The sequence below is a fragment of the Fundulus heteroclitus genome, unplaced genomic scaffold, assembly GCF_011125445.2.
Source record: "Fundulus heteroclitus isolate FHET01 unplaced genomic scaffold, MU-UCD_Fhet_4.1 scaffold_69, whole genome shotgun sequence".
In the NCBI taxonomy this organism is placed as follows: Eukaryota; Metazoa; Chordata; class Actinopteri; order Cyprinodontiformes; family Fundulidae; genus Fundulus; species Fundulus heteroclitus.
Window position 1 is genome coordinate 359,135 of NW_023397132.1, and position 27,403 is coordinate 386,537.

Genomic DNA, 27,403 nt, shown 5'->3' on the forward strand with positions numbered 1-27,403 from the left:
CAGCTGAAAAGTCGGTCATATCCTTGTATCTGTTGCACGTGTAACGGCTGGTTGCTACTTGCGTTGCGCTCTCACACTGTTTGCCCAACCTTAGCGGCAAGGAGCGTTGCTCATGAGATGGTGACGTCACGTGCGCGGTACGACAATTAGATATTAAAATCATACACCAAATAATATTCTAATGACATATTAAAATTATAGCCTAATGATATAAAAAAAGTCGAGTCTTTTTCTCAATTTCCGAGTCAGAATGATCTGAATGTAGGAGTCCGAGTCCAAGTTCGAGTCATCAGTGCTCAAGTCCAAGTCAAGTCACGAGTCTCTAAATTTAGCTAATGACTCGGACTCGAGTTCGAGTCTCGGACTCGAGTACTACAACACTGCATGATACAGGCATGGGACTGCTGTTTTTCAGTGTGTCTATGTTATTGTGTGTCTGTCCCTATCAAATACATTTAATAAATAAAATAGGGCAGAAAATTTGGCACGTGGAACAGCAACACTTATGTCAGAGTGGGGGATAGCGAATAAAGTCACTTCCCTTGTGAATGATGGTGCTGCAAATATGGACACTTGTGCCAAGGAGCTTTATTTGTGTTGCACCAATTGTTTGGCACATACTTTAAATTTGATAATTAAAAAAGCTATTGAAAGCAACCCCATGCTGTCTGACACTCGCTGACAAAATGTAGGAAGATTGTGGGCTATTTCCACAGCAGTACCACTGCAAAGGTAATTATGTTTGCTCAGTGAAATATTCTAAATGCTGGGGTAGGGTAGATACGTTTATTTATATAGCACTTTTCAGTAACAAGACATTCAATGTGCTGTACATGAACAGAAAAAACATTACAGACATACATAGGAAAAACAAAGGAATGAGCTAAATAAATCCTTGACTAGAATTCTTTCATACATTAACGAACATACAGAAAGAACAAGCTTCATCACTAAAAATTCTAAGAAAGCTAAAGTTTGAGGTCTCTGGTCTGACCTTTCTGGCACTACAGCTAAAACAGAAAGCAGTGAAGTAAGGGAAAAAGCACAATAGAGGTGGTGTATGTGTGTGGGCCTGTGTGTTTTAGTGTAATCGTGTGTGTGTGTGTGTGTGTGTGTGTGTGTGTGTGTGTGTGTGTGTGTGTGTGTGTGTGTGTGTGTGTGTGTGTGTGTGTGTGTGTTTGTTTGTCTGTGAACTGTGGCATATATCACTTGGATCCCCTGGATCAACCATGGTCCTCTGCGGTACTCTCTGGAGCGACGGCAACCTCTGGGTCCACTGGTGCTCTGAGCCTCGGACACACCTGGCACTTTAGTGACACCTGGTACCACATTTCACACACCTCCTCATGGGTGGAACGGCGCTCCTTAAATACCATCAGTTGGCCACGCAATCAGAGGCACCTCCCACAATCAAGGACCTGCATGACAAACAATTACCGGCCACTTGCTCACAGCAGGGCCATTACAAACATCCAGGAAAAATTGATTGCAGTGGAGCCAATTTGGATAATATTTGTTTTCAGCAGGCATATGCTTGTCTGCCTTAAAGTTCCGCTGGTTCTTCTCAACGGCGATTCCAAACAGCCAAAATTGTGGTCATTCTGCCAGGTTCCAGCTTTCTCCAAGACCGTTCCCATCCTGCCAGCAAGTTCAGAAACAGCAGCTGGCCTGCAGAGAAAAGCCTTGTTGCTTTTTTGTTTCAGTTACTGTTTCAAGGATGTTTCAAGTTTTTTGTCGGAAAATTTTATAGGGGAGACTGACAGAAGTGCTACGACAAATAGGCCTGCCAACACTGAAGCTAGTTCAAGAGGTGGAGGAGGAGTTATAGAAGCAGCTTTGGGAGGCCTACGCACTAACATTAGCCCTCACAACTGTATCTTATCGCTCAGTGTCTAAAAGTGCTTCCCAATTTACTGATGCCGCAACTATGCTTTCAGAGAAAAAGAAATTATTTGTCTCAAAAGTAATTCTAATGTTTAAAATGCTACACCATGCACCGGAGGACAACAAAATGGGTTTGTACACCAGAGAGCATAACAATGTACAATCTAAAAAGACAGTTAAGGGAGTAACGTTATTCTCTTCAGTCTAGGAGCATAATGTCACTGGCAACACTACTCGATCCTAGATTTAATAAGCTAGGCTTCTTTAGCTCCAATAATGCAGCTATTGCTGAGAGAAGGTTCACTTCTGAATGTGTTGCTGTTATACGACATCATCATCTGCTTCAGCTTCCTCATCAGGTACATTAACGGCTTCTACCTCATCTTCATCCTCATCATCAGAAACCCTTCAGCCTGTGACTCAAGGTAAATGGATAAAATATAATTATGGTACTGTATTTAGAAACTTACAACCTTTTCCTCTTAGGTAGCAAACAATGGCATTGTTTGGGCACCACAGTCCTGCCGACAAGGAAATAAAATGTTACAGCGGACCCAACAGTGGAGATCCAATCTTACCTGTATGAACCAAACATTGTAAAAAATAATAAAAATTAAAAATAAAAATAGTACCACAACTTGTTGACTCTTGCAGTCGCATTTCTGGTTACCCCCACTTTATCTGTACCCTGTGTAAGGTTATTTTCCAAAGCAGGTGAAATCCTTGCCAAAAAAAATTACCACCTGAAGACTAGCAAATTAGAAAAGATATTTTGAAATAAAAAGCAATAAACATCAGTCCCTGGTAAAAAAAATAAAATAAATAAAAATAAAAAAAGCACAGTCACATAAAATCACAAGTAGTAAACATTTGGAGTGGTCTGAGTATTTTTCTTCGGTGGAATACTGTAAACATATTGAAGTCTGTGACATTCTTTTACAAGTTTGTGGCAAAATGTGAACTACTAAATTGATTTGTATTTTCAGTGGCATCTGAATATGTCCATCCCTTTCTGGCCCTTGCATTCTATCTAAAAATACTGCAGGATCAGCAGCTTTAAAGAGCTTTCACTTGGGTCCAGCTTTACGTCTGTGATTGCTTGACTACTGGTCTTTCAGAATATTTTCCAAGCTAAGCTGCCTCAACAAACTTTGGCAAGTATCAAAACTAGGTTTCATTTACCTCAGGTATTTAACAGAGTCTACTTTCTATTTTGTATTTCTTCCCAACATATCTTGGTTTACCAAAAAAGGAATTTTTTGTTTCTCACTGTTAAGCTCTTAGGCTACTAGGATTTCAAGCCTTGATCAAGGTGGGTAACTATTAAGATTCCATGCTAATTATCTCCAGTACTTGTCAAAGTAATAGTGATGGACTAAACTTTAATATGCATGTAAAAATGTGTACCCGATGCCTTGTGCATGAATACATTTGTGTGAACTTAACTGCTGAGCGTGCACAGTATAGTCAGGTAATCCATATAAGGAACCAGAAATGAAGCTGCATGCATGTTTGTAACAATTTAAGATTACATTTACAGTTACACAACAATAAAAATGTCATCAAGTGATAATTTGTTGAGAAGTTGTATTGAACCAAGGGACTTGATGAAGAGTTATTTAACATAAGACATTTACCACAATCCCAGTGCAGTCTATTTGTTTTTCTTGAAAGTGATGGATATTTTGTTTCAGCCAGATATTCTGCTGTGTCGACATAAACTACCCTGGTTTAAAAAACTACTATAACATTATGATAATGGGTTGGCTAAAACATTGATAGCATTTTCATTAGTTTACATAAAATTCCATGAAAAAGTGTTTGACCTTTCAGATCCCTGGCTTGTTTATTACTCTAAAATGTTTCAGCTTATGAAATGCATTTTAGTATCAATATATAATATAAATAATCTCATATATATATATATATATATATATATATATATATATATATATATATATATATATATATATATATATATATATGTAGATATATATATATATATATATATATATATATATATATATATATGTAGATATTGGATGTAGAGAAATATATGAATTTAGTATTTCCCACTAAATGTGAAGAAGGTGGGCTACATAAAACATTTTTCAATTTTTTTTTTACATTCAGCTTCCCATAGGACTGACAATGCAACTTGTATGTTACTATATAGGAATATTGCCACATTTGTCTTTCCATAACTGGTTGAATCTAGCCACACTGGAGGGCTTTCGAGCAACAGTCTGGTGGCATAAAATTAAACACTGTGCATCAACAACATCTGTGGCTGAACTCAGTAATTTTGATGCTAAAATATTTCTTGATTGGGACTCTGATGGGATTGAAACAAGACACCCCTTAGTTATCCATTAGTATAGTACAGGTAAGCAAACAATCAAAGTGCTTCCATAAATGGTGCCAAAATGCTTTCTCTTTATCTTAATACTTGCAAAACCACTTGCACAAATACAGACTCATGTGCATTTGAGCATAGCTGTTTACATGCTTATTTGTAACCTTGCCAATGCAATGGATTGGCTTTACCGTCTGCTCTACAGATATAGATTTATGCTTCATCATTGTGTTGTCTCTTTTGGAGTTGATTATAACTCTCAGAGGCACTTAATTAAACTGTGCACAGCAAAGGCTGTTTTTTAAGGTAATAATTATTTACCTGTGGACAAGGGTGAAGCCTTTAGATTTACTGAGTCTCCCGCCACACTATAAGGGACCCAAAAGGCTAAGTACCCCATAAACTAATCAGCCTTGGCTAACAGTTTGAAATATGCTCATGAGGCACATGTCCTGTTCACATGATGTTATTTAATACAGTGTATTGCAAAAGTATTCACCCCCTTGGCTTTTTTCCCTATTACATTCCAACCTGAAGTTTTTTTTTCTATCTTGTTATAAGTGACAGATGAGAAGTACATTCAAATAAAGAATTAAAACAAAAATTCAAAATTATCATTTGCATGTGTCATGATTTTGAGGTGTTTGGTTATGGTTTTTATTTAGATTCATGTTTTTTCTGTCATGCATTATGTCCTATAAGTCTTGCCCTATACTGTTGTTTTTTGCTATTTGTTTTTTTTTTTTTTGCGACATCACGTCACTTTTCCAATTTATGTATTCGTTAAATGTATTTCCATGTTACTGGATTTCTTTACTTTTAGCCTACTAGTTGGTTTTTACATTCATTTTTACTTGGAGTCTTGTATTTGTGTACTCTGTTAGATTATGTCCTTGTATATATCTGTTCAGGTCCATTCATGTTTGTTTCAGTCTATGAGATATTATCTAAATCTTTGATGTTTCCCCAAAGCACCATCAAATCTATCATCTACAAATGGAAAGCACATAGTACCACCACAAACTTGCCAAGAGGCTGCATAGAAACCAAAGGTAACCCTGAAGGAGTCGGAAAGCTCCATGGCAGAGGCTGGAGTATCTTTCCTCAACAACACATTGAGCCATACTGTGCCTAGAGCTGGGTTTTATGGAAAAGTCAGAAAAAAAATAATTATTTAGTGTTAAAAATAAGAATGCACATTTTGTCTTGACAAAAAAGGCATGCAGGAGACTCACTAAATGATTAGAGGAAGGTGGTTTGGTCAGTTGAGACCAAATTTTAAATTTCTGGCCACCAAGTAAAACACTATGTCTGGATCAAACCCAACACAACCAATCACCCCAAGAACACATTCATGTTTTTCAACAGCAGGGACCAGAAAACTGGTCAGTCAACAGAAAGATGGATGGTGCTAAATGCACGGATATTCTTGAGCAAATCAAATCAAAAGTCAGTCTAACTGTGATTTGAGACTAGGGTGAAGGTTCACTGTCCAGTAGGACAATGAGTCGATGCATACTGCTAACTCGACTGGTTGAAAGGGACCATGACAACAAATGTCATTTTTTTCTCAGGTGTTGGGAGTATAATATGATCTGTTGTGCACTGATGAGACAAGGAGAAAGACATCACTGAAGCCGCGGAGTGGAATATCCCATAGGAACCTCAAACTAACATCACTGCGGTTATTAAAAAGGGGAGCTGATATGAGAATCACACAGTGGCTGAAGTTCATTTATGGAGACTATACTGAAGATGGTTTCCTGTGGGGGTATTTAAGTCATGGTTTTTGAATAAACATATTTTGAAAAAAACTTCTGTACCAACACGGCAGGTGGCGGCCATAACATTGCCGTTACCTGTTTATTTAATTTCTAAATGCTGTCAAATGTAAGAAAGGTTTGTTTGTAACTAAAAATTCCGGTTGACCAACTGATGAGTCAAACTGCTGCCAGACCAATGATGTCCCTGTCGAGGCCAAGGGAGACACCTCTCCGCAGTAGTCACCACAGTGAAGAGCTGGCTGACAGCTGTATAGCGTTTCGGTATTGCGGCTGTGCTGGCAGTGAGCTTGCCGCTCCGGTAATGCGGTGAAGAGTTGGCTGCCAGCTGCATAACATTTCTGTATCTTGGTTGTGCAGCTGCAGCGAGCTCCCCAACGCGCCATGGTCTATTGGCTTTGTTTTTCTGTCCCACTGTGTTGTATCGCACCGCCATGTTAAAACCTTTGGTCACCTTAGCCTCGCCTGTCCGACATCCTGCAACACAAACATTTCCACAAGCCATAATGGATTTGTTATGGAGTGTTGCGCCAAGAAGAGAAGGGTGTATGGATGGGGAAAAGGGTGGGGAGACGCATTTGATCCGTTTTTCAAATATAGTAGTAGACATCAGGGTGAAATCAACTAGGTAGAGCTGCATATCATACGACACCCAACCCTTTTACTGAGGGACATTTGCCTGACCAAACAACAACCTGACATTATTTTTTTAATGAAATTCTTTGGATAATTTACATATGCAACAAAATTAACTGCCTGAAATAATTTATACAATGAAGGCACCTTTAGGGGGAAGTGCAGACTTCAACCCAATCTGAAATATGTGAATAGACTTGAAGATCACTGTTCAGAACTGAAGGACATCCAACATGAATGAGCTGGAGCAGTTTTGCCTTGCGGGATAGAAAAATAATTAAATAGCAAGATGTGGTGAGCTCATAGAGACATATCCAAATCAACTTGCAGCTATAATTGCTGCTAAACATGGCTCTACAAAGGTATAGACTTTAGGGTGTTGAATAGTTATGCATGCTCAAGTTCTTGGTTATTTTAACCTATTTGTTGTTTCACGATAAAAAATAAAGTTGTAGCCATGTTTTGTTAATTAAATTCTGCAAACGCTCTGTCCATTTTAAATCCAGGTTGTGAGTATTTGAAACATGAAAAATGCAAAGGGGAGACTTCATTTTGAGAAGAAGTGTATATTCTGAACACCATTACGACTTTGACAGCACAATTTGACGTTTAGGATCCAAGTATATTTTTGGTTTATTTTTGCTCAGGGAGAGATTCAACTAACCTCTCTTATATGTAACAGCCTTGACATTCGGCTGGTGCTGTTTGGCAGTAAAATCTTAAAGAAGCATTCGATACCCGCATTCATTGAGTGTCAGCTAAGGCTATTAAACGATCATTAAAAGTATTTAATTAAAGTTACAACTTTGGATTAATTTCTGTGTAGTATAATGACTTAAGTTTTAACACACAGCTGCTTAAATATAAGAGTTGTTGTATATTTGTCATTTTGTATTCTCTGCCACACACCTCTTGAGGGTTGATATTTCACCTAACCTGGTATGTATTGATTCAGCAAATAATGTACAGTGCAGCGCTGCTTTGTCTTCTCTTACTCTGGGGACTTTGACCACACTCGCTGCCTTCCTGGAAAGGTATGCACTTCTCTCATTCCTGTACACGCTGAATGAAGTGCTCTTTCCTGAAGCAGTATTTGCTGTGGAAAAATGGTCCATGTCAAACAGACTAGGTATTTTAATATAATTACTTCAATTTAAACCCATTAAAGGGGACATAGCATGCAAAATCCACGTCTTTAGCCTTTAAACACATTTTGTTGTGTGCCTGGAGGCTCTAGGAGTGCAATTTAGATTTAAAGTCAGGTGCTGCATAGATGTATATTATGTTTGATTCATATTTCTCTATCTGTTATTTTTCTTCATTCCCTATAACATTTTTTGATCAATAACATCAGGGTATTTGCTGTGGAGCTGCTAAAAAAGGTCATGAACTTCTGGCTAAACAATCTAGCAAATCCACCACCTTCATTTCCTCACACAATTCATTACATCCTCCCCAGCATAGTACACAAATTGGGGGGGTGGGGGGTTGTTTGGGCAACACTAAAAAGAAATTCAGACCAATGCATTGCAGTTCCACTCTGTATAGACCACAACTGAATGATTTAAATTGGGAAAGGAAGGTTTTAAAAGCATGATATGTTCACTTTGAAGTAAACCATATTCAGACTTTTTTTCCTTTACAACACTACAGCAGGTGCTAGAGCTGGTTCATCACAGTCTCTATAAAATGAAAAGGAAAAAACAGCATATAACTTGTGGTTTTCGATAGCCATAATGCCAACTTGATGCCACTTTATATTCTCAGCCAAAATATCGTTGTACTTTATTCATTAGATTTTCCGTCTGTTGCACTCTGATTTTCAGCAGGGAATCTTTGTGCAGGGACACAGTTTAACAACACAAATCACATCTATATCATAATTCCGCAGATTTAGTAAAATTACTATGCTAGATTACATTTGCTATTTTTAAACATTAGTCTGTGTTTCTGACTGGTCTGAGCAATGGTGACCGGCAATTTAGACATGAAATAGAGGCCTATTTCTTTTCATCACTCTTCAAAATGGGAAAGATATTCCATTCCTTTAAGCGAGTGGTGCGTTGATATTAAGAGACAAGGACATGAGGACAAGAAATTATTGACTTTCTAAAACCAACGTGATCAATAATTTCATGAACAAAAATTAGCTCCGCAATTAGCGCTTTTTGCACAACTGTGCTCATCACTGCTTCAATGTACATGTTACAATTGAAACAGTAAATCTAATTGGCTGCATGTGAGGACTCACACGAATGCACCAGGTTTTTAGCACACTGAAGATAGAAACACATTAGAAATGACTGAAAATACATCAAAACCCAAACCTGTGGGTTCAGTAAAGGGCAGTTATTTTCTTTACCTGTAAGGTAGACTGAGGAAGTCTGTGTGAATGTTGTGTACAATTTTGAAATATTAGCGTGTAATGACAATGTATGTTAGAAATAAACATATTTGTAGCATTTGCATATTATAAAACTGGAATTTAATATATGATAAATGTTAAACATTAATCACATTTCCCCCATATTCATTAGTAAAACCTGTAATACATATTTTTGCTGAATAGAAATAAGACCACTTGCAACCATTTTAGCCAAATATGTACAAATGTTGTGTATCAAACTGATCTAATCATGCAGAACTATGGATTTAACACGTTGGAAACATCGATTTAACTGGTTACTTCTTTTACCATTTTTAATTTTCCAGAGCTGTTATTGATTATTATTATTATTAGATTTTTTCTCCAGATACATGGACAAATCCAACTAATTAGAGTGTTTGCAGCTTCTGCTTCTTGCTTGTTATTGTTTCATCAAAAGGACATTACTCAGGCATGCCACACTCTGATATGATAGATCAATTTCTTCCCTGTCAACACAAGAAAATCAGACGCAGGTGCTGTATCAAAGGGGGATTGTTTTTGTGTGTACATCAATAAAAAGTGAAATGAGAATCCACACCCAATACAAGCTATAATCCTGGAGCATGAAATAAAACCACCAGCTACCAGTAGATTTATTTTCACAGGTTAATTCATAAAAATGGGGATCAAGCAGCAAAAAAATGGTTGCATGTTTATGTTAAAAGACACAAGGTGAAAATGCCGTGATGAACCATGGAAGGGATTCTTAATTAATCCAAAGTGGAAACACTTTGCGTTGTTCTATTATGGATGTGTATCCCATTGCAATGACCTCAGTCTTTAGAGAAGGGGTCACCAAACTTTTTGAAACTGAGAACTACTTCATTAGTGTTGTGTCATACGATGGGCTACCTGTACTGAGCTTTGAACTAGAAGAGTCAGCTTAAGTTTATGTAAAATAAACATATTTTTCAGATTTTGTTATAGATATTGTTGGTTTTAAATCAATATAAATGCAAGTGTGAATAAACAGGAAGAGGAAAATAATAAAATAAAGTTTTAGATGCAGCTTACTGGCGGGTTGTGGTGACTTTAGAACAGGCTCGAGGACACCACATTTGGTCCTCAGGGGCTACTTGGTGCCCAGGGGCACCATGTTGGTGACCCCTGCCCTTGAGTCAAACAGGCTTTGTCAAAGGAAAGAGGAGTTGGTTCAATGAAATTAACTGAAGAATGACATTAAAGCAACCTGGATTTTTTGTTCTGATTTTCTGAGAAACTGATTATTTTTTTAACTGGAAGCCATGATCAGCATAATTACCTGCACACTTTGTGGTCCCAATTTATCATCTTAGGTGATTATAAGGAGGTTATCGATAGATTCAAACAATAGCTTTGCAATAAACATTTTATTGCAAAGCTATATTTATAAATAGAGATTTTCAAGTGCACAGTATTTGGCACATACATGCATACAGACACACACACACACACATATATATATATATATATATATATATATATATATATATATATATACCCAGGTGGTCCTTAACCCATCAGCTAGACCATCTGCTCTTTTGTGCAAGGAGGAACAGAATGATCACTACCAGAAACCCACAAAGTGATTTCCAGTTGGCCACTGGCGTATATGTCTCTGACCAAACCATTAGAAACAGACTTCAAGAGGGTGGCCTGAGGGCCCGACATGCTATATATATATATATATATATATATATATAGGCTGCACAGTGGTGCAGTGGGTAGCGTTATATATATGTATACATCTATATAGGCTGCACAGTGGTGCAGTGGGTAGCGCTGTTGCCTTGCAGCAAGAAGGTCCTGGGTTCGAGTACACCCCTGGGTCTTTCTGCATGGAGTTTGCATGTTCTCCCTGTGCATGCGTGGGTTCTCTCTGGGTACTCCGGCTTCCTCCCACAGTCCAAAAACATGACTGTTATGTTAATTGGCTTCTCCAAATTGTCCTTAGGTGTGAATGGTTGTTTGTCCTGTCTGTCTCTCTGTGTTGCCCTGTGACAGACTGGCGACCTGTCCAGGGTGTACCCTGCCTCTCGCCCAGTGAACACTGGAGATAGGCACCAGCAACCCCCGTGACCGCATGAGGGATTAAGTGGTTTGGAAAATGGATGGATGGATATATATACACACACAGTTGGGGTGCCATAGTTTATCCGGTCCGGCACAGATCTGTTCATCTGTCCATTTATTCCCAGACCAACACTGATCCACCACCGAACTGATCATGTTGAACAATTTTGCAACCAGCGTAACCTTCACAGCAGCATCTCCAGACCCTTTCACATTGGGTACTTGGGCTCAACCTGGTCTCATCTGTGAAAAGATCAGGTCTTGCTGGTTATTGTTAAGGGCTATATAAATGAAACAGGGCACCAATGGTGAACCTGGCCACTCCGGTATACTCTTTCAAACACTCGCTGAGCTTCATTGTGCCTGACAGTGAGCACAGGGCCATCTAGGGCATGTCGGGCCCTCAGGCCACCCTCTTGAAGTCTGTTTCTAATGGTTTGGTCAGAGACATATACGCCAGTGGCCAACTGGAAATCACTTTGTGGGTTTCTGGTAGTGATCATTCTGTTCCTCCTTGCACAAAAGAGCAGATGGTCTAGCTGATGGGTTAAGGACCACTGTCATCCTTGTCCAGCTCTCCTAGAGTAACTGTCTGTCTCCTGGTATCTCCGCCCTGCTTTTGAAACTGTCCTGGGAGACACAGCAAACCTTCTGGCAATGGCACATATTAATGTGTCATCCTGGTGGAGTTGAAGTGCCTGTGTAACCACTACAGGGTCCAAATATCACCTCATGCTACCACAGGTGACACTGACCAAATGCTAAACTGCTGGAAAGCAATTTTATGAGGAGGGAAAAATGTCTGTGTAATTCACCTGTAAAACTTTTACTACAGTACTTATAAGTACTTAGGTGTTTACCTAAACAATAAACCGGATTGGAGTCACAACTTTGATGATCTTTACAGAAAGGGTCAGAACAGACTCTACCTTGTAAAGAGACGGAGATTTTGGAGTGCAGGTGATGGCCCTGAATAACTTTTTTTTCACTTTGGTGACATCAGCCACCTTCTAACATGCAGTTTGTCAGAGCAGCAGCTTTTCTATAGCTGAGAGAAACTTGTAAAAATAACATCACTGTTAAACAGTGTCTCCCACCCCATACATGAAGTTGTTGCTGAACTAGAGAGCTCATTCAGTTATAAACTGCTTCATCCTAAATCTACAACGGAGCATTATCGTAGATTTCCAACCAGCAGCCAGTAGACTTTATAACCCTCATTGCTCCCAACAAATGCAATAAGTGTACATCCCTGCTGTGTTCTATTCTTGTAGTATGTTATTGTTTTTATGCAGAAATACACATGTATGTTTTATACTTTTTTTTTTAAATCAACCTACTCAGCTACACAGTTATTTCATATGAGTATGTTATTTTAATAACTGTACACTTTGTACATTAAGGGCAATTTTACAACATAAAGTCACTTATTCTTATCTTTTTCTTGTTACAATTTTTACCTTTAAATGTTCCTGCAAGCTTCCATTTGCATTTCATTTTGCCGCTGGAACACCTGAATTTCTCCACTGCAAGACAAAAAGTTTTTTTTTTTCTTTTATATTAAGTAATCATTGAAAAACATGTCTCAAATTCTTTTCAGTATTAACATGCAAAGTTGATACTACAAAAGACAAAAGCTGCTGGGAAAAATGTGCTGCCACAGACAGACAAGTGGGAAAAGGTAATGCTCTGACAACAAAATACTTACCCAAAACAAAAAAAAATGCCCATCTGAAAAAACTGTCCTGTTATTTCCTGACAGTACTTTTGCAACAAACAACTTTTTATCAAATAAGATGAAATTCAGGGAAATGTGACTGAGTATTTTGTGACCTTCAAATTGAGTTCATTCAGTGGGAGTCTTCAAACCAAATTTACCACAGACCTAGGGAGGGTAATGTTTGCCCTCCCATCTGCTGTTTTCTAATCCTCCCCTGTTATCTATGAAAAGGGAGAACGTGAGGGAATACGGTCGTAGCATGCAACAGCCATTTTTTTCCATTTACCCCTTCACTCTCCTGGCCATTTCACCATCATTTGTGAAATCAGCTGTAGCAGCGGGAGGAGAGCCGCCACAAAATGTACTTCCTGGAGTGTCTATTTCATGCCAAGAGGAGAGGAAACACTGGCTGCAGCTGAGTAGAATAAGTGAGAGAGAGAAAGGTAATGAATAGAACAGTTGGGAAGCTAGCTGGAGATGGCCTTTGAACATTTGTCACTCCAATAGGAGTTGTCTTTGTTGTGATATTGGATTTTTTTGGGTTATTATTGTTTTGCAAAAAGGGGGCGTTTTGTGCTTGAATTCCAGCAGTGCTTCACTTGTCAGCTAGGTACATAGTTTTAGACGGAAATCAAGAAAGAGGCTTCCAACCTCAGACTGTATCTTATGGGATTCCGGAGGCAATATGCAATTCATGCCCTTTGCTTGCCTCATGCATGAGCAGAGAACAAAAAGCAATCTAATCCTACAGGCTATTCTGTGGGGGGCCACTGTGCTGTCACACTTCTTTATTATTCCTCAGGGACGTGAAATAGGCAGAATTGGTGACTGTTTGCACACCAAGTCGCAGTACTTCAATCCAATGTGACTGGTCTTGCTCATTCAAAAAATTTCATTGCACGACATCTAATGGCCATATTGAAAAAGTGTCAGTCCTGTAAGACTTCTGGCCAGGCGCATCTTTGCAGTCCTGCTCTACTCTGCTCATTTGTGTTCATCAAAAACCGCAAGGCCTGAAATCTGCAAGGCCCTCTGAACAATCATTTTTTAGAGAACCATAATCACGATACCTCAAGAACATGGAATTACAGGGTCATATCTGACTTCATTCTTTTGGCAAAGATCATTGACAAAGCAGTTCGTCAACAGTTCCCCTATTCTTTCAGTTTTTAATTAAAACTGACAATTATTTCTGACAACAGCACCATCTCGAAAAAACTAAAATAAAAAAAATAAACATATATATATATATATATATATATAAATTCATCCAAAATCCATCTGCCAATGCCAGGAACAACGCAGGAACATGAAAATTATTCACATTGCAACAGTCCTTTAATTGTTTGTAAAAAGACAGCTTTCAAATTTGTATTAGTCTTTAATTAAGGCTCTTAATGGTTTAATTTATGAATACATTTTAGAGTCTGTTGTCATGTGTGAACCACGCATCCTTTCTAGGTCATCTGTGATACCTGGGATGCATTACTGTGATGTTCCCAAGAGCAGAAATAAACAAGTAAAGGCACCATATAGTTTCCATGCTAATCAGCTGTGAAACCTACTTTTCGAAAACCTTAGATGTGCAGAAACTGTTCATTACCTTGCTATGGTAAAACGTATTTCTGTGTAAATATATTTTATTCAACACAATCTGATTTAAAATAAATCCATCTGCATTTCACCTCAGCGGGGCTTTCTATTCACTTCTGTATTGGTTTCCCTCCAGCCTCTTTCCCATGACTTCCCCTGTTTCCTCTTGTACCCCATTCTCAAGAGAAGCCCTTGGCTTGAAGAACTCTTGAGTAAATGAAGGGGGCAAATATACATGTGTGATGTTCAGGACTGGATAATGGTGCACTTGTTCAATGTAATTGGCCTGGAAAAGCGCTGTAATTTGTAACTGGAGAACCCTGACTTGACTTGAGAAAAATGTAAATGTGCAGCAGAGGAGCCCCTTGGTTAATCAGTTCTCACAAAGAGAATACTTTAAGTTCATTAGTGTTCCCATTTGCATATTCGCCCTCATAAAGGAAGTGTTAATCCCAAATGAACTTCTATCAGAGAAAAGGGTTTATTTTATAATTTCTCCCTTTATTACCCCAACTGAAGAGTATGCCTGCAATCATAGCAAAATATATCTTTCCATTAATAGTCAATAGACTGTCTTTCATGGTTTATGTTTTATGCAGTGTATATGTTTAGGAATAATATGCACACAGTAACAAGCTTAGTGGAGCACATTTGAGAGTGTTTAGGCCTTCAGGAATGCCAGACATTTTTAAAGAATTTATGCGGTTGCAGTTTTTAAAACTGAGATCACTACACTGGAAGAAATCGTCACAGTTTTTCTAGTGAGTGAAAATATAAGTACAGAAAGATGGAAGTGTTGCATATCTGGGTGGATAACTACACAGTAATAAGTATATTTTCTTTAATGATGACAACAACAAACTGGTTAGATTACCAGACTTAAAGGTAATGGGGAGAGAAGCTTTAATTGTGTTAAATTCTTCTGGGCAGAGAAGGAGAGATGTGGTAGAATGCAGACAGCGGTGAAGGAACTAGTGTTCTTGATATGTAATTGTGTGATAAGCAATGAAATAAAGTACTTGACCATATTATGGCATAAGTGTCTAATGTTTTTAGGAACAGTTTATATATATATATATATATATATATATATATATATATATATATATATATATATATATATATATAACAGTTGGTCGTAAAGTTAAGGTGAATATTAAAAATATTTATTTTCTACATCAGAGCATGGAAGAAATGTGCCAGGGTAAGTCTAAGATTTATTGTCAATATACAGGCTCAAGGTTTGAGTGTCTATTCCAATCACAAACATTTTGATGGAATATGTGGCAAGAATCAGTCAAGCCCTGTCTCATATCACTCAAAAACAGAATCCACAGTTTTGCCTATTCCATTACATTTTCTGTATAGTACAGACTGTGGAATATCCTTTTCTTCTGCTGACATTCTTTTTGCATTGCTTTCTTTTCTTTAGCCCTCGAGAGTCAACACAAAAGAGGAGACAGAAAATGTATTTCTAAATACTACCATATAGCACGTGGTGTGTCTGAAGGAGTTCCAATGCTGCTGATTTCCAGTGTTCAAAAGCAAATAGACACCTGTAGTATGACTCATTAATTGGTAATATTAGCCCAGTGTTTTCAGCAGCAATCATTTGGAAACTACTGTGCACTATAATGATTATCTACCTAAATGCCAGAACATAAAATCATAAATAGTAGCACAATTCTTTAAGCCATGGCTTGTGGGAGTTTAAAACTGCAACTTTTCTAATCTTCAGCACTAGCTAACTGCAATGTGTATCTAAAACTAACTTTTATGTTAACAGGACATAACCTGAAAATGCTTTTTTCAGCTTGGGTGTTTTGTATCTCTCAACATGGGAAACAAGCCCAGTGCTACCACCACTTGGTATTAGTCTCCATCTGCAAGGCACTAATTGTAAATGTTGTTGTCCGGTGTGCAAAATACATATTTTAGCCTCAGCTTTTCAGAGTTTGTCACATTTTCCATTTCTACTCATCGCCAGTCTGAAAACAGCCCTTGAATTGAAAAAATGATTAGCCATGTTTTACTGTGCCACAATTACTTCAACTTCAAGTCAAAAACAAATATTCAGCTTGAATCACTTAGGAACATAACTGTAAAAATGTAACCATTTAAAAGATGCACAAGCAGTGTGCCATCTAATCTTAGTTTTTTTGCTTTCCCGAGTAAATGCCAGCATGAGGTTGGTTTTAGTTTGGCTTAGCAGTTTTGGCTGTCTCCCAGAACATCTCTTCAGGCTTGTCAGCTCTTGATTCCTGGATGTTGCCCACCCAGAGGGAGGAAATGATGCATTGGTAGAAGAAAAGGGGTTGAGAGAGTTGAAAACAAAGCCATCAATGTGATTAGTTGTCTGGACAGAGGCCAAATAGAGGACAGAAGGTGGGAGGCAGAGCGAACGCAGAAGAGAGGAAGGGTAGGAGGTACAGAAAGAAGGAGGGTAGATTGTTTGAGCCTTTTAAGTGCCCCCAGAGAGTTCAAGAGGATGCTAAGTCTGTTGGGCATTTCCATACTGAATCCCAGTATGTGTGAGTGTCCTTCTGTGTACCTGTCCAAGCCAATCTTAGCTGAACTCTCTGTTTGGTTCCATCATTAAACCTACACTGTACCTCTGTTTCCAGAATTGGATAATTACCTCTGGAGTGTATGAATCATTTTCTTCTGCTTGTATTTTGCTGAATACATACCTTCTCTCTCAGAAATATGTCTACTCAAAAGTAATATAGCAGCAAGTTTTCCACCAGTGTGTGCGGTGAAAAGGTGGATATAGTTGGTGCCGGTTTAGTTAGTGATTCAATTATCTCGTTGTGGAAATTAAGTGTTCCATTAGTGTTCTCACTCTCCACTTTATTGACTCTTTCTGTCAAGCAGGACATGGAGAGGGTTGGACTTCCAGTCAGTACATGACCTTCTGGTAATGCATTTCCTTTGTTAAATTATTTTTGCCTAAAATCAATAGAAAAAAGCAAATCATGTCCACTGAGCTAGGCTATGATCAAGCTTAAAATGTGCGACATAACAGAGAGCTGTGAGATTAAAACAAAGTCATTTGGCTAATCAATTTATGAAGTATTTTTTATGGGCAGATAAAACAAAACGTTTCAACTTAATAAACTAATAATGGCAACATGATTACATTTAGCAGCAGGAGCTCCACTGAAGGATTCCAGATTTAACATTTAAAGAACGATCTCACATTTCCCCCCCCCCAACATATTTTGAAGATCCAAGACATGTGAGAAATTGCTCTGTGGACTGTCAAGCCAAAAGTGGAACATTTTGGAAGGTTGACATCCCACTATAGGCCTGTATGCCACAAAACTAACGCAGCGCTTCAGAAATAGAAAACCCAACCTAGTCTCAAATGGTGATGCAACTGTGATTGTCGGGTCTGCCTTTGTTGATTCAGTACGTGGACAAGTAAAAGACTGAAACATTAAATCTGTGCTGTTCAAAGAAATCCTTAAGGGAAATGTATAGCCTTTAGTATCTGACCTTAAATTCAAATACACTTGAGTTATGCAGAAAATACGTGCGGACTTCTGACGCACATGAGCCAATGACAATTACGCAGAAGATAGGTTCTTTATAGACCCTGAATAGTGGAATTATGACAGGAGAAGAAATATAAATGTGAAAAAATATGTATAGAATTTAAGCAAAATTGGACAACAACATACAAAATGTAATATATTTTAAGGAATTAAAATAAACAAACAACCCAGATATAAAATCTTCAAAGCACTTTTGAATGCTCAGTATTTTAGTGCATGGGAATTCAAAGCACTTGTTATACAGTTCATTATTTCAATCCATAGATATTCAGAAGTTTTTGCATCAAAAGCTCCGTTTCTAAGTAAAGTTTGTTTTTTTTAAGTTTTATAGTCCGGTAGTCCAGGGAAACCAAAAGGAATAGACCTAAAATGCAACAACAATCAATCAATCAATCTTTATTGTCAACTACAGTACAACCGTCCATCAGGGAACAGTTGACTGAGGCCTTGTGTGCCAAAAGAACACAACCGTTAGGCACATTCTGCCAAGGACCTCGCCACGTGGTTTCCTTAGGGCGCTGCCTTTAGCAGAAAGAGGGGAAAAAACAGAGGTCCTACCAACTCTTCATCATAATTTCTTTTGAGGGGTAGAAGAAAAACCCTGACCTGTAATGGGCCAGAGAACAGTAGTAAATAGAATTTCCATTCTCAGTTTACCAGTAAGCATAATTAGTATTCAGTTCATTCAATATCACAAAAAACTTGCCATTTAGTAACCAAAACTCAGCATTCAATGCATTCAAAGCTCAATAAACAAAACATTCACTTTAAATGTGCAGTCATATAAGAAAAAGCTACTTCCTTTTTACCTTAATGAGACAAAAATACAAAGAAAATAAATAAATATTGCTATGGCAATGAATCTGAATTCACTAACACTGTACATGTTTAAATACAGTGCACAAAGTTCTTAATACTTTTGTTGTGTAAATAAAATTTGGTTGTGGAAACGCACATATTTCTAATGGAGATTTGCAGTTCGTGGTAGTAGTGCTGCTTAAGCCAACGTTTTCAATAACAAAATTAACAAACACTGCTGTTAACACAAAATTCAAAAGTGCAACATATAAGCAAGTCTACAAATGAGTTAAGGATATTTTAATTGGGAATCCGTCTGGATGCATGAACGGATCTGACACGCATCCAATATAGATTACTGCATGGTACATTTTGCGATGGGCGATTGAGCGGACATGGAACGTAGTCGGTGTGGCACAACCAATTAGTTTCAGGGAGCAATATTTCAGAATCAGAACGCTTCGAATACCTGAAATAAGGATTATTTTCCCTTTTTCCACACACGCAGTGCAAAGCTGGGCAGGTAAGTTAAAAAATCTGCAAAGGTCACTGGTAGAGAACAGTTGCAATGTTTTCTATTGAGATATTTTGTAGATGGCATAAAAGGAGAATTACCAGGCTTTGTAAAAATCCTTTCCAGGGTTACCTATGTATGAAAGCACAACAACACATGTTTTTTATTTATTTATTTCAGGGGTTTACTACAGCTTAGAGTAGCTTTTTGCAATCACAAAGCAAAAATATGTTTGTTACATACTTACACACATGAAGAGTCTGACAAGACTGCTGAACAAAAACACCAGCCAACAAACCATGCATATTTCAAACAAGTCTTTGATCCATTGTTACCAAATATGCATATTGAGAAATTTTTGCGACCAAATACAGATTATTTGGTAGTAGTCCTCATCTAGAACTCTTAATGAAAACATTTTAGTTGCCCAATACTTCAGTATCCTGTAATTACAAGGTCAGGGATATATTAGTATTTACTAAATAAGCAGTGCTAAAGAAAAAGCTAAATAAAACCAGAATCCAATTTTCATAATTCAAACCAATTTAGATAGCACTAACTCACAACACACATTATCTCAAGGCACTTTACAAAGTTCTCTCTCTCAAATCATACAGCCAGATTGGTTAAAATGTTTTCCATCTAACGAAACCCAGGGGATTACATTGAGTCTCTGACTTACAGTATACACTCTTCTTGCAAAAGCATGTAGTGACAGTGGACAGTCGTTTCATTGTGTCCTTAGAAGTTATTTTGGACATTAGAGGAAGAAATAGTTGTCATTGCAATTACATTCCAACAAAGTTTGTCTTCCTTAATCCATCCCATAGGGAGCAGTGGACAGTTTACAGCAACCAGGGAACAAACTTTTGACTTCCATTAGTGGTTTTAACATCAGCGGAACCTAATTTAGTGTAAGCTAACTGGTCTGCTTCCAATTTCCAAAGTTAGCAAAACAGTTAAAGGTACATTCGGTTTGTCCGGAAGTTTCTCCATGTCCCTTTTTGAATAAGACCGTCTTACCTGCTCTTGCGCTCCTCAGGTGGATTGCATGAAAAATCTCCCAAATCCACTTCAGTCGTATTTCTTTCTACTGAGGCCGTCCTCTTCTTTGCGTAAACAGTTTGCTTCTTGCAACTCTCAGGCATGTTAAAAGTATACGGTGACAGCATAACCTCTGACCATGATTCTTGATACTGCATAATATACTCTCCGTCTGTGCTGTTTCACAACTGTGGTAACCAAACTTCTGCTTAGTGCCATGCAAAAGTGAGAGTTCACAGCTATCTATACCCCCCCCACCCCCACCCCCCGCCCCTACAAACCCCTCCACTGTTTCACTCCAGTTTTGGGTGAAGACAGCCCAACTCTGTATAAAAGTGACAGTGAGAGAGAGGGAAATGAGAGAAAGAGGCAAAGGGAGCAGAACTACAGGACAGCTTGGAGACCAGCATGAGGCCATGCTTGTCACTTCTGCTTCCACCCATCCGTCTACTGGCAATAGGCTTATGCACACAAGAGCGCCTACTGTACCTGGGCATCTGCGGAGCTCCGCTAGGTGGGTGGGGGTGCACCACAGGCCTCGCACCTCTTTAGCAGCCAGGCAATCTGCTTTGTGAGCTCTGGGCCTGCCTGTTGGAATGAGGAGGACACACACAAGCACACATACAAAACATGCCTGCCACCCACTGAGGAGCATGGTCAGAGCCGAGGCAAGATGGTAGATGAGGCACAACAAACACAAGCCCACAAGCAGCCTTTACTCAGCGCTGAACTGACAACAGAAATTCCCAATCAGGGGATGCTGGGACTACAGGGGGGACTTTAGGAGATGCCAAGGAGAACGTGGAAAAAAGTAGCCGGATGTATTCAAAGGAAATTTCGAGATAGGGAGATGTTTTAAAATGTTTATATTTGCTCATATATTTTCCAACAAATAAATGATCAAATACGAACCAAAAATATTTACCTGGAATTTTAAATTACTGGCTCAGAGTAAGGCGATATTTTAGAAAAATGGCTAGCATGGAGGTTGGCTGCATTTAACTCAGCCCCATCAGACAGAAAACATTGTCATATGGGACCGTGGTATGCCAATGAAATGCCATCAGGACTTGGTTGCAACAAGCAGTTAAGTTGCAAATCAAAATGTTTCTAAAAGGCAATTATGGAACAACTTTAACTTCATCAGTTTAGACAGAGGGAGAGACACATATATATTGGTGATTTTCAACAGATTACCTGGATAGCAGAAAACAAAGTAATCGAACACTGTGCCAACTAGAATTTCTCTTTGTAAGTTAACAGGTGACAAGTTGATGTTAGCTAGTTAATTAGCACTGTCTCCCTGTTTATTTTACCAATAAGCATGCTAACTCTTATGGCTGATAAAAATATATTTGTTTAAACATATTTACCTTTAAAATAGTGACAGTTAATGAATTTCCATTATTCAAGCCATCAGTGTCTGTATCTTCTGCTGCCAACAGAAAAACCTTGCATTGTCTTCGTCTTCATGTTACGCTAACAGTGTTCGGCATGGCACCCTTGTATGATCCCAGCTATCACAGTTTGTGCTGTTGCTGAAAACTTGCAGCTTTTAGCATGTTGATGAAAGAGTTCAAACTGCAGGAACAATCTGACATTTTCATTGGAAACTATGACTTTGTTAAACCAGGTTATGGTTAGAAAACATGAAGGGTGCCCATGAATGGAAATTTTGTACTGAGATAAGTTTTCATTCACAAGGCAGAAAACAGTATGAAAATAGTTTCAACCAATTTCTTGAGGACAAAGACATTTTAATTATCCAAGAAAAGATTTGAAGGCTATAGGAGGTCATTTAGGATAGCTATTTGGGAATTTTCAACTCTAATTACAATAAAAGTTCCATGATAAGCAGCGATGTATTAAAAAATATAGCATGTTGCTGCTCAAGTGGGACATTTGCTTAGGTAAAGCCCTTCTTCTAAACTGTGGCACAAAATTGCAAAGATGTTTCAAGCGTTAAATGTGGCGTTAAATTTAGGTTTTCCATAACTTAACGCATATCTAAGAAAACAAAATGTAAGTGGATTTCAAATTGTCCATGTTGAATGTGTACTCACCCTGACTCCTGAGACTTTGAGACTTACCACTTACTACCATGCATTTGTAACGTTTAGTCCATCTGTGGTGTCTGTCAATTTTGGAGGACCTTGGTTCTAATCCCGGTTGCATCAGGAAGGGCATCCATTCTAAAAACCTGACTTGCTGTGGTTATCCATGGATATGGGAGCAGCGTAAAGCTATCACTCTCTCTTTCATAGACATACTGAATGTAATGTTTCAATGGCTACTTGACTTCACCTATTTTAAAGTAAACACAAGCACAAAAATTTTAAATCAAACTTGCCACAATTGCTTTTCCAACTTTTCTTATTTTTTTTGGTGATCTAGAAAAAAAAGAAAAAAACAGATGCAACAGCTGTTCAGGCCAGAGTGATTTGTACAACAGTAAAAACAAAACAGACTAAATTTGTCGCTAACTGAAGGTTGACATCCTTGTATCCCCTGAGGTCACTTTTTTCCCAATGCCTCTGAAAGCATTCTCCAGATATAGGCACGAGCCCCCTCCACCCCACAACCCCAACCCCCCTCGGTTTCTATTCCTTGGTGGAACAGCTCTGGGCGTCTAGAGTAAGGATTGAACAGCTGTTTGAATTAAATCTGCAAGAGTGAGTCTAGACGGGGCAGGTTTATTGAAGCGATGTCGACTGTCAGATTGATGGAAGACAAGGGGGAGATGGCTCGAGTTGTTACAGGCACAGCCAAACTGGATTCTCTCCCTGTAAGCTGCTGTAAATCTTGTCTGTTTGATAGGGAGATTAGTTGTAATTCTGAGGACATAAACACAGTGTTAGCTTTAAAGGGAAGTTGGCTGGGCAACATAAACATAGGGAGAGACTTAAACCAAATAAACACTCCAGTTAGTTTGCTGGATCACACTGTGGCTTTAAATAGGACAATTTGGTTTGGGTATTTTATTTTCGAAAACAATATTTTTATTTTTTATATTTCTAGTAGCTTTTCTCAGAACACACACAAGCAAAATAAGTAACATTAAGCTATTATTACCAGGTATTTTGAAAGACAATGAACAGTGGCCATGAACCAAGAATTATTCAAAGTGACACTTGCTTATTTAATGCAGTCTGTAAAAACATGGCATGCAGTGCAATGAGAAAGTTTTTGCTAAAGCCACAGTTTTTCTTCTGTTGCATTTTCTGTCATACTTGCATGTTTTCAAATCAGTTTTTCATGCTGGACAAATACAACCTGGTAGGAGACCAAATGTGGTTATCAAATTTGTAATTTTTTTAAGGAAAAAAAAAACAGACTTTATATTAAAAGGTAAATATCACCCTGGATCAATTTTTAATCAAGTGTGATTAACCAAATATTTTGAGTTAAATTTTTCTAGCCACACCCAGGCGTGATTACTGCTTGAAAAATAAAGTGATTTCATAAATATGACCTGTTTGAAAACATTAAGGAATAATAATAAAAAAAGGGAATGAAATAAAGTCACTGATATCCTTAGTCTGGAAGACAAAGACAATTCTTAAGCTTTAAGACTCCAGTCAAACTTAAAAAGAAAATCATGGGACCGTAGGTAATCTTCTCAGAACTTGTTAGCCTACCAAAATTACTCCAAGTGTGCTTCAACAACTCATCCAGAAGGTTCCCAAGGACACCAGAACATTTAAAACACTACAGACTTCACTAGGTTCAGTTAAGTTCAGTGTTACTGATTCTGAGATCCCTGGGAGAGTTCAAAAGTGAAAGCAGCTGCTGACCAACCAGAACACAGAACCCTGTCTTATATTTGTCAAAAACAAAATTACCTTGATGATACTTAGGATTGTGGAGAAGACAAAAGTAAAAAAAAAAAAAAATTTGGAGGAGGTACCATGGTGTTGCCATGACCAGTGTGCAATTCAACCTAAACGGAAACTGAATCAATAGTGGAGTAGTAAAGAATATTTAATGAATATTTAACAGAGAACTTACAGCAAAAAAAACTTGGATAACTTTACAAGTAACACAGGGAGAGGGATGAAGAAGCTGGAAGAAGAACAAAGTCGATAGAAGTTAGGGATGTTATGAGATGAGCCGAGGGTTTGAAACGTGTGTCCAGTAATGGATTGGGCAATCACGCAAAGCACATATTGAGGATTGCTTCATTTAGGGGAGGAGCCACAAATGATGGCCGAAGCCTCACTTCCCAGCCATACCACGTGACTGCTTCGGGAAGTGGTTCAGACAATTATTTAAGCGCGTTAGTGTTAGTGTTCATTTGTCCACATTTGAACACTTTGAACTCCTTGTCCACATTATAGTGAAGGGTACACAACCCTTCGGTATTGTGGATGTACGATTCAGGGCATTTGTGTCTAAATCAGCTCTTAATTATGTTATCCCTATATGGCAGGTGTGTATGGATACATGCAAAAAATTTACTTTATCTCATGATTCCGCTCCACACATTTTTTACTTTAGGCTCTGAAGGCCATGGTGGAGAAGTTTGAGTCTGCTAAGGAGAAGGCTAAGACTAAAGTGGAAAAGGTGGCTGCTGCTGGCCTTACGTTTGTTATGTGGACATCCATCAACATGGGCCATTTTGTGGATGACAAAACTAGGCTCAGTGCTGTGCTGCTGGGAGCGCAGTCAAACCATATACTGGTGAAAAACCTGCCTGACGGAGGAGTGGGGGATCACTGATAAGGTGACATGTATGGTCACTGTTGGTGCTCCTAATATGTATGAGAGAGCTGAAGCTTCACTATCATATTCATATTCCACATTCAATTGATCTGATAGTAAAGAAGTCGATTGATCAGCATCCTGTGCTCTCTGGCATCTGGGCAAAAGCAAGGAAGCTGTTTGGCTATTTAAAAAGCAGCACCACTTTACCATTATTCCAATTTATAATAAAGCCAATAGTTTTTATATCCCTACTGCAGTGAATCAGTGGTCTATTCATCTGTGTTTTTTTATAATAGAAGCTTATACAAGTACAGCTTCATCTAGGCCTAACAACTGTATGTGATGCAAGAGATAGAGACCAGATAGAAAAGCATATACCAGTACTTAATGTTGCAACGTTTGTTAGAATTATGGGAGCCAGTTGGAGCAGCATTAGCTGCCTACAAACTAGCATCCCTTTATTAATATCAAAGAAGTTCAACATTGGTGAAGGGTCCCTTTCTTTGCTGTATCCATTTTATGACGCCACTGTTGAGCTGTCTGCAGAGGGACATTTTTCTGCTTACAAAGTGGTTCATGACAATGTTGGAGCAAAGCCTTCAGGAGGAGATGAAGATAAGATAAGATAGGCTTTATTGATCTATTGAAATTGGAGAAATTCACATGAAAGAAAGAGCCACCACAAGCAGCTGCATTAGAAGTTGGAGACCACCTCATCTCGCAACTACAGGAAAAGCTTCAGATTTGGCGATCCATGAGCATCCTAACCCTAGCTACACTCAATCCTTGCCTCTAGATTCAAAGTCACAGTTTTTTTTTCAGCCAGACTGAAGCCATCGAAGCAATTAAGTGACTGGCCTCAGAGTGTGCCAACATTATGCGTTCTAAACAGAACTCAAGGGAAAGCTAGTTTTTTTTTTAGAAATCGATTTTCAGTAATAAGACTGTGCTGTAGATGAACAAACAAAAAACAGAGATTACAGACACAGAGGACATTGCAGAGACAAGCACATTGCATTGGAACAGTAGCAGCAGGTCTGATCCAGTATAAGACAAGTTGGACTAAGAACTTCCACATTAATATTTAAAGGTCTATTGTCTGAGATACAGGGAGCCAGCTTGAGGACTTTAGGATCAGGGTGGTGTGCTCTACTTTCTTAGTCTTAGTGAGGACTAAGGACTGCTCAGACATTAGTCCTTTAATTCTGAAAATGTTCTTTAGGTGATAGAAGGCTGACTTTGTAATTGTGTTTAGATGTTTTTGGAGGTTCAAGTCTGAGTCCATTACTACACCCAGATTTCAGGCCTAATCAGCGGTTACTGGGTGAAGCAACTGAAGTTGTGCGCCAATCTTGATCGATCCTCTATTGTACCAAAATAATTACTTCAATTATTCATTGTTTTATTCAAATGAAGAACATTTTGTCACATCCATGCATTGATGTCTTCTAAGCATTTACTCAATGTTTGGATGGGTTTGTTGTCACGTGGGGAAATTATGATGTAGAGCTGTATGTCATCTACATAGTTATGGTAACTGATGTTTTTTATGATCTGTGCTAAATCTGCCAGGCTTCCACCTCTCATCACTTGAGATAAACCATTATATTTTTATCTTGAGATCAATTATTTATTTCAGAGCACTTGCTAATATGTTTTGTTTTTTCTCTTGGGTAGCATTGTTTGGACACGAGTGTAATGGAGGCAAGAAAAATCCAAAATGTAACCGCAAATGCCACAGCTGAAGTCCAGCCCTGCCTTTTAGAGCTCACCATCAGCAGAATGGAAAACCTACAGGAGACCTGGGAGATATAAAGACTACTGTACCCCAATTTACTCAATTTAACTTGCCCTTGCGTTTTAGTGCACGGCAGCATCTTCAGTGCCCTGTGAATGGGTATTTATAAAGGCTGAAGAAATAGTGTAAAGGATTTATTGATTAAAACCAAAAAGTGCTGAAAAACCTTTATGCCTGAATAAAATTTAATAAAACCTGCCATTTTGCACAGATTTGTCCTAAGTTGCATAAATACTTTCAGTGTTCTCTTCCAAGTTCCACAAGGACTTTCACTGTCTGCTTAAGCCATTTCACTAAATTGACAGAAAAACATACACAGCCTTCCATATGAGATTGTGTTTTTCTAAGAAGGATGACACACAAAACACATTCAAAAACGTTTTTTAAGAAAATTAATATGTATTCCTTATTACTGATCATTTTCAAGTGCCCTGGAGGATCAAAATACAGGCAAGCATCACAAATCTGTTGATAAAGATGTTTGCAGACAACGACTTTTCAAAACAAGAAATGTAACTGTTTTTATTAATCAGAATAT